Here is a 9,530-nt window from a genome sequence, read left to right on the forward strand (position 1 = left end):
TTTACACCAATCTCTCTAAACATTATAAATATGCGTTCAATGTGACGAGGACAATGTTTGTCTAAATTTTGATGTATAACTAACACGAACATCAACATGAACCGATGTAAATATGCTGTCAATAGGGTAAATATGAACATGAACATGAACATTTGTAAAAGATAACGAAATTGAACTTGAAGTCAATACGATGAACATGACCATGAACTTAACTTCATTAAAAGCACACACAAATAATCAAAGACAATTAGAACTAACAAATACTATTAAAACAAATGGTAATAGACTTCTTTCATTACTTCCACATTGTAGCTCTTACAACTTAACCCATATACCATGAACAAGTTCCAAAAGATCCCAACATATTACCAACTATTTCCCAAACTAAGAACATCCCAAAACCCTTGTTCTCTATCCAAAATCCAACACCTCCTCCCTTACCCACAAACTTCTATTACATCTATAGATGGGACAATGACTTACCCAACGAAGTTTCTAAATCGTTCAAAAAACCCCAATCATATTTTGTTTATTTAAGAAAACCCAATGAAGTTAACCTTTTGTGTAAAAAAGCCTAACTAAGTTACAATTTTGTTCAATTTTATGGAAGTTAAAGGAGAGAAACAGATGATGTGGCTTATTACCATATTAGGAAAATGACTTATCAGACGAACGAAGTTTCCAAATCGTTCAAAAAACCTCAATCATGTTTTATCTGTTCAAAAAAACCCAACGAACTTAATCTTTTGAACAGACAAAACATGATTGAGGTTTTTTGAACGGTTTGGAAACTTCATCGGGCTTTTTTAAGACAAAAAGTTAAATTTGTTGGAATTTCTTGAACAGATAAAACATGATTGATGTTTTTTGAACGGTTTTGAAACTTCGTTGGGCTTTTAAGTCATTTTTCCTCTATAGATTACAATGAAATACACAAAGAGGGAAAACAAACCCACGAACCAAACTACCAAAGAAAAGCCACTTACGTTTTTTACCTGTTGCAACAACTTCAAGGAGCTCATTCATGGAGCTACACAATCCATGAATTACATCTACAACTCTTGCACACATTCACATTGGAGCGTCATACCATCCCACAAAGCCACATGACTTTCCATCCTTTGAACAAAACGAAAACCTTGTACCTGGGTTCATATTCGTTCAAGAGGTCACGATCACTGCTTTAGCATCACATCCGCAAATCACCATTGTTCTTTGAGGGAAAAGTTCCGTGTTTACAAAGATGAAAGAAGGAAGAAAGAGATGATGAGGCTACATTTGTAATTATTCATCTGATTAGCGTTTAAGCTGATGTGAGGAGTATCCAAGATGAAATGACGAAATTATCCTCACGTGTGGGGCACATGGAGGTTGTCTAACGGGAGATCAAATGTATGTTAGAGGGTGGGACAAATCTAGGACAAAAAGTAAATTGCAGGGACGACCAGTGTTACTTTTTTAATACTCGGACTAAAGGTGTGAATTTGGCCCTACTTCATAAACGAAAAATGTAATAAAATGTAGTACAAAAAAATTATGAATGGACCTACATATAATATAAGCCATGTGATGGTGAGTGGACCTACATCCAAACCAAGTTAAAATAAATTTATTCCGGAAAGAATTTATAGTTTAGTGCAAAAGAAATATATAAATTAATTTATATAAATTAATTTTTTTAATCCCTGAAAAATTTGTGAACACTCCGATCATCCGTGTGTATGTATGCAACCTTAATCGATGAACCAAGAATTCGAATTTGTTTTTTCCACATATTTGTCAACAAGTCACCGTTGCTGTATGGCATCACCACCTCTCACTCTCTTCTTCACACTTGGGAATTGGTAACGAATTATAAGAGACCGAGAAATAGAATCTTAAACCACATGAATTGAAAGCTACCATCAATGGAATGGCAATGGCTACAATGTCTTGTGTTGATTCTCTCGTTTTCTGTCTTACCACTTTCTAAAAGTGAAAACACCATAACCGCAACCAACTCCATCACTGGCAACCAAACAATAATCTCAGCCGGAGGTACGTTTGCATTAGGGTTCTTCAGTCCTGGTAATTCTACCGGTAGCTACCTGGGGATATGGTACAACACAATCCCGAAACTAACAGTCATCTGGGTTGCGAATAGAGCATCTCCAGTTCCAAAAGGTTCACCATCAACTCTCAGGCTTTCTAAAGATGGGAATCTTGTGGTTTTAAGTGGAAAAGAGCAGATCTGGACATCAAATCTGTCAGTCATAAACTTCACAGATGCAGTATTACTTGATAATGGGAATCTGGTACTTAGACATGGTAAAGATGAACTGTGGCATAGTTTTGATCATCTGACTGACACGTTTCTGACTGACATGAAACTTAGCTCCACCAGAAGTGGGCAAGAAATGCGTCTAACATCATGGGTAGATGATGAGAATCCTCAACCAGGTATATTCTCACTAGGGATAGATCCACATCGGCATCAGGTATACATTTGGAAAGGGGATGAACCGTATTGGAGAAGCAATATCTACGCAACTAATTTATCGTATGGTAGTGGATTTATAGGAGATGGAAGGTTTGGCAGTAGAGTTATGGATGGAGGATTTCCCGCATATATAAGTTATGTTGTCAAAGACGATGAAGATTACCTTTTGTATGGTATCTCTATAAACTCAATCAGCACACGGTTTACCTTGGTTCCTCAGGGGCAAATTGAGCTACATGTATGGATGCAGACAACATGGAAAGTTGTATGGCAGTTACCTCGAGATACATGTGATTTTTATGGCTATTGTGGTCCATTTACAATCTGCAGCCAGACAAATGAATCAATTCCAGTGTGCAAGTGCATGACTGGTTTCCAGCCGAAATCATACAATGAATGGAGTTCAGGGAACTGGACAGGTGGATGTGTGAGAATTAAGACATTGAGCTGCGATAGGGGAGATATGTTTTCAGTATATATATGAAAGAGTTAAGCTACCAGATCATGCAGTCAGCATAGGGAAAATGAGTTTTAACGACTGTGAATCTGGATGCTTCAGCAACTGCTCCTGTACAGCTTATGCATATGAGAATGTCACCAATGAAATTACAATAATTTGTCTGAACTGGTTCAGAGAGCTTGTGGATATCTCAAGTAATAACACTTTTGGTCAAAATCTCTATGTCCGCGTTCATAGCTCTCAACTTGGTATATATGTCTACTTTTATTTATGAATAGCAGTGCTTCATTTGCATTCCAGTGTCCTGATCAAAACTTCTGTGTTCTTCCATGATCAACATGCAGTAGACAAGATACATGAAAATACTTTCACCCACAAAAAGAAAATCAGGAATGAAGTTGCAGTTGCAGTTGCCATTGTTTCTTTAGGGCTGCTTCTAATCAGCATTTTTGGTTACTTCTTGACAAGGAGAAGGAGAAGGCTGATGAAGGAAGGTTAGATGTTTAATAAACTCATGATTTCTTAAATCATTTCATTTTCAAGATTACCAGTTGACAGTTGTGGCTTTATGTTGAGAGAATAAGGAGAGAATTACTTGGATATGATTCTATGAGCACATCCATTGAAGATGCACATAACAGCGTAGAGCTTGTATCATTTAGCTTAAGGAGTGTAGTCGAAGCAACAGGTTCATTTTCAGTGGAAAAGAAGCTTGGAGAGGGTGGTTTTGGTTCTGTTTACAAGGTATGATGTCTATCTAGTCCTTAGAACATCACTATTTATTACTTTATGGCATATAATTTAAAATTAATCTATAATTAAGATGAGAAAAGGTACAATAATGCAGGGTTCTTTGCCTGAAAACATAGAAGTGGCAGTTAAAAGGTTATCAGCAAGATCATCACAAGGACGCGAGGAGTTTATGAATGAGCTGAGGATTATTGCAAAACTTCAGCATAAGAATCTTGTTAGGCTATTGGGATGTTGTGTGGAAGAAGATGAAAAGATTCTCCTGTATGAGTATATGCCTAATCGAAGCCTAGACAAGTTCCTATTTGGTACACTTTTCTGCCTTCCCATCTGTTCTGAGGATGCATTCAAATTTAATTTTGTTTCATGTTGCATGATATATTTTTTTTATCTATCGTCCCTAGATCCATCCGAGAGTTTGAATCTTGATTGGAGCAATAGATTCAATATAATTGAAGGGATAGCTCAAGGACTCCTTTATCTGCACAAGTATTCTAGACTGAGAGTTATCCATAGGGATTTAAAAGCAAGCAATGTTCTTCTGGATCAAATGATGACTCCTAAAATTTCAGATTTTGGATTGGCAAGGATTTTTGGAATGAACCAAACTCAAGACAAAACCAACAGAGTTGTTGGTACCTAGTAAGTCCACAAGTCATTTCAATGCATCATAATTACATCTTAAATTAATTATATAGCTGATAATAAATTAATTATCGATGACGTGTTAACTAATGTCCTTGCTCTGCTAATTGCAGTGGATATATGGCACCTGAATATGCACTTCACGGGTGGTTTTCTGAGAGATCCGATGTATTTAGTTTCGGGGTCTTACTACTGGAGATTGTGACTGGTAAAAGGAGTACTTCTAATTACATCGAAGGCTTTCTTACAATATTGGAATGGGTAAGTATATATATGATGTGTTCTTTTTCAACTATTACATGATAACTACATGCAAACAACTTCAGTTTGAGGGTTTAATCTGGATCATCTTTAGGCATGGAAAAGGTGGATGTAAGGCAGAGGTTTGGAGTTGATTGATCCTTTAATCAGGGGCACCTGTTGCAATGCTGATCAACAGGTAGTAAAGTGCATAAATGTTGGACTTCTATGTATTCAAGAAATAATGAGTGACAGACCAACAATGTCAGAAGTGGTTGTCATGTTAATAAATGAAACCGCAACTGTTCCTTCGCCTAAAAAGCCTGCTTTTATATTACATAGAAGTGCCCATGCGTCAAGTAGATTCTCCAACAACGAAGTTACAGTAACCAATATAGAGCCTCGATAAAGGGGGTATTTTAAAAGCACGATGTAAATTTTCATTTTGCACCCTAGGCTGAGTTTTCTACTCTGACATCTGTCTACTTCTCTTGTCTTTTCAGTTAAGCACCCTTTTATTCTTTAATATATTTTCATACAAATTACTTATTCTATATATAACTAGCAGAGAAGATAAGCCGGTGTGAACATAGACTTGAAGATAAAATTGATTTTAGAAATATGTTCTTAAATTGTATGTTTTTTGAATCTTTGGAAATATGTTTGTACTATATTTTCATGGCGAAAATGGTAAAGCTTGTTGGCATGTAAATCCACATGGACTTGTTGGATTTAGCAGATGCATCATTTTAAGATCTTGTTATCAATGGGCTTGTAAGGCCCAAAGGGGGTCTGCTGGTTTGTAAAGTTTATCACCAAAGTAGAGTATAACAAATGAGAAGTGAACCTATTATAAATAAGCACTTATGTAATCCCTCATGTCGACAATCCAACAATTGTTTTGATTTTAGGAGTTACATATTTCCCTTTATAATATTGTTGTTTATCCAAGATATATGTTGGATTGGATCAACAAAGTTCAATCTAGGGGTGTAAACGAGCCGAACCGAGCCCGAGCTTGACCAGGCTCGGCATGGGCTCGTTTAAGTTATATAAAGCTCGAGCTCGGCTCGATTCGAGCTTCCTTGTACCGAGCTCGGCTCGAGCTCGTAAATAATTATACAAACTCGGCTCAGGATCGGGCTCGACTTGTTTTTTATTTGACATGTCTAAATAAGCTTAAGCTCGGCTCGAGCTCGTTAAGAAGCTCGTTTACTAATACCCTAAATCCATAATTCCCCTAATATGTTTTTATTTTAATATATTTAAATAATATTAAATTAAATTCTATAAAGGCTCGTTTAGGCTCGTGAGCCTAATCAAGCTTAATGACATAGGCTTGAGCTTGAGCTCGTTTAATAAACGAGCTTAATATTAACCTCGAGCTCGGCTCGGGCTTGTTTAAAATCGATTTCGAGTCGAGCTTTTAACGATCCGATCTCGAGTAGCTCGCGAGTAACTTGGCTCGTTTGCACCCCTAGTTCAATCCGATGACCCATGTTTATTAGATTGTACAATAATAAGAATTAATTTGATATTATAAGACCAATATGATCCAAGCTGTATATTGATGATTCATAAACCTACTTATAATAAAAAAAGACCTCACATTGCTAACGCCCTTCTTCCCTGATGATAGTCAATTGAGTGATCTTTGATTTACCTGCAGATAGTGGCAGCCTTCTAATCCTTCTTCTAGACACAACAAAAGTCGGTTCTTTAGGATCCGGGAGGCTCCCAATATCCATACCCAACATCAGAACCACATTCACCATTGTTGGTCGATCTACAAGGTCTTCTTGTACGCACAAAGCCCAACAATCATATATCTCAACACTTCAATCAAATTGCATGATCGTGCTAATGTTGGATCCACTAAATCTAACGGTGTATTTGCTTTCCACAAACCCCAAGCCTGAAATGCATAAAATATGAAAGAATAATACAAGATTCAGGTTAAAAAACTCACATGGGATATAAGGCTAAAGGCTTCTTGTTTATGATAATAACCATTGTTTCTTTTCCCACGTATAATCTCGAGTACAACTACTCCAAAGCTAGAAACATCAGATTTTATTGAGAACAACCCGTCTAGCACGTATTCTGGAGACATATAGCCACTGCATCAACACCAAAATCATAATTTTATAAAAAACAAGTTCCAGAGATTCGAGTGTAAAATATTGAAATCATGTACTTACTAGGTTCCAACAACTCTTGTGGTATTAGCTTCTGTTTCTCGGTCTTTAACTATCTTTGCCAACCCAAAGTCTGAAATCTTGGGATCCATATCCTCATCTAACAACACATTACTTGCTTTCAAATCTCTATGAATAATCCTCAATCGTGAATCTTGGTGAAGATAAAAAAAAGTCCTCGAGCAATTCCCATGATGATATCGAACCGTAAATTCCAGTCAAAAGTCATACAAAGCGTCCTATCTGCCAAAATTCTCATCAAAACAAGAATTTTAGATTTCAAATCCAAATTTCGTAATTGCAAAAAGTGATAAATAAGAGAGGCTAACCAAATATGTAACGATCCAAGCTTTTATTTGGCATGTATTCGTAGGGTAGTATCATTTCATGATCCTTCAAGCTGTATCCCAAAAGCCTAACAAGATTACGATGTTGAAGCTTGCCAATCAACACTACTTCATTTTTAAATTCCTTCAGCCCTTGTCCAGATTGGCTGGCCAACCTCTTCACTACCACTTCACCTGACCCAAGGAGCACTCCCTATGATAATTACCCATGATTAATTACACAAGTCCAGTTTTGATTTATATTCAATTTCCCTTCTAAAATTTAGCAATCTTTTACTAACGGTGTAAATCATTTGGCCTTCAGATGATTTTTGTAAAGTACTCCGTTGGTGGTAGATCTATGATTTTCCAGAAAGTATGCTTGGAGGATATAATTCATCCTCCAAGAAATTTAGTGCAGATAGTCCATAAAGAGATAACGGGCTTGAAAGAAACACATAAATATTACACCGGTTGTGATTAATTAATTGGAAAACTAATTCAACAATTAACAGAGGTTTTGCTAGGGAATTACTGGACGTCGTGAGCAAAGCCAAGGGTGGCGTTCCCATGTCTTAGGCTAAGCCTAGGGATGAGAACCCATGCCTAGTAAATCTTAATCCTACTGGGTTTTTAAGATACATTTCCCTTGTCAGTTAACATGCTTCAATTAGGATTTTGAGAGAAACGGTTCTCTAGTTGGATCATGAACCCTAATCATCTTGTATGTTTATCCCTTTTAGAGTTGGTACTTATTTATTGCATGTTACTCGGTTCGTTTGTGGATGCCATCAGAGACATGTATCTTGTTGGTCGATGTGTATCATTTGTGGATGCCATCGGAGACACGTATCTTTGGTCCATATGTATCAAGGAATTCTACAATACATCAGATGGAGTGCACCTCAAGGTATGATAAATCTAAAGTCTAAACCCCTTCGGTTGAGACCACCCTCAGATCTTTGCTACATGGTGATCTGGACCAGGGATCAGAACGATTTTATTTCACTAAGAGCCGATCCTTTGTCTTGAATCCAAACAACTCAAGTTTGTGCATATCTTGATATCACTTGCATAATCGGTCTGATAGACAAGCATCAATCTAAACTTGTCCTAGATCTGTGGAAAGTTGATAAGAAAATATTATATCTTCAAGAAACCGAGGATTACAAACTAATTTATAAAAAAGGTAATAATTTATAAGTGACTAGATTTTTCGACTCTGAATTTGCTAAAAGTACTGATTGTAGGATATGATGCACACTGAGATCTCTATGGAAGATAGGATTGGTGGAAAGATAACCACCGAAATTGCCACACGATAAAATGGTAGCTGAGGCTCTATGGGCACCAAGAGTTTATAAGAAGAGCTTGGATTCAAGTAAGTTCAACTACTGTATTGATAACTATTTTGTAATCGTGTGGACATATACCTTCCAGAATTCACCAGTTATGCTTAGTTCTAGTTGTCTTTCTAGCAATGTAGGTCTAATTTGGTTACATTAGGCCTACAAAGGCATCATTTCTAAAATGAGTGTTTCAGTCTAAAAAGGACTCATTCCTGAAGTGCATTTCCTTCATTGTTGAAGGGCCAATTTTGCCAAAGTGACAAAACTTTACCATTTTAGCCAAAATTGAACACAAGATTTTTATGAGAGTTTTTTTCTCCACCTTTGGATCGACATTGTCTAGGGTTTCAACCCTTTATCATCAAATCTTTATAGCTCATTGTAATCTATTTGATAAAGCTCTGTAAATACTACGATATTTTAGTGGATTGATAATCAACTTCCTCTCGTCGTGGTTTTTTCCCGATTTGGGTTTTCCACATAAATCGTTGTCTCTTTGATTTACTATTTTTCTTAGTATTTTTCATTGATTGTGGTTGATTCTGGTTTGATACATTAGTCATATTCTGCTTCAACTAATATATATTGCTTTTGTGATACAGATTTCTGGGTTGTTTGATGCATTATAACTTTTTCATTTTAGTGTATTGGGAAATCTCCAATAAAATCCTAAAATTTTAGCATGGTTTATGTTTTAGTCATAAACTAATTTTTGTTTACGAAAAAGTCCCAAAAACCGGCAAAAGTTGGCATTTTGACCGTTTTTCATTGGTTGGAACCGGTAACAAATTAATTTGGGACTATTTCATAAATTGACCCAAAATGTTGGGACGTTTCTGCAAAAACAAAAAATATTACGGTTTTTCTGCAAACAAAAACCTTATTATTATTATAATTATTATTATATTAAAAATATAAATAAGTATACTATTTTTTAAATTTTTTATTATGAATATTGTTAATAATACATATAAATACATTTAAATTAAAAAAATATTAAAGACATTTTATAAAGGTAAAGGTTGAGCGGATGGTAATGCTTTAAGCTTTGAAATCATGAATGTATGTTTGATATTCTAACTT

At 35.9% G+C, this 9,530-nt stretch overlaps 1 pseudogene across 1 annotated transcript; it reads left to right on the top strand.

Annotated features, from left to right (window-relative positions):
• The first annotated feature begins 1,672 nt into the window (after positions 1–1,672).
• On the top strand, positions 1,673–5,154 carry LOC145035675 (receptor-like serine/threonine-protein kinase SD1-7; annotated as a pseudogene). Its single transcript, XR_013678361.1, has 7 exons — positions 1,673–3,187; positions 3,284–3,432; positions 3,513–3,683; positions 3,787–3,997; positions 4,094–4,331; positions 4,448–4,595; positions 4,690–5,154. The product of XR_013678361.1 is annotated as a receptor-like serine/threonine-protein kinase SD1-7 (transcript).
• Positions 5,155–9,530: the final 4,376 nt, after the last annotated feature.

This window comes from Lactuca saligna, chromosome 3 (genome assembly GCF_052625555.1).
Source record: "Lactuca saligna cultivar CGN05327 chromosome 3, ASM5262555v1, whole genome shotgun sequence".
In the NCBI taxonomy this organism is placed as follows: Eukaryota; Viridiplantae; Streptophyta; class Magnoliopsida; order Asterales; family Asteraceae; genus Lactuca; species Lactuca saligna.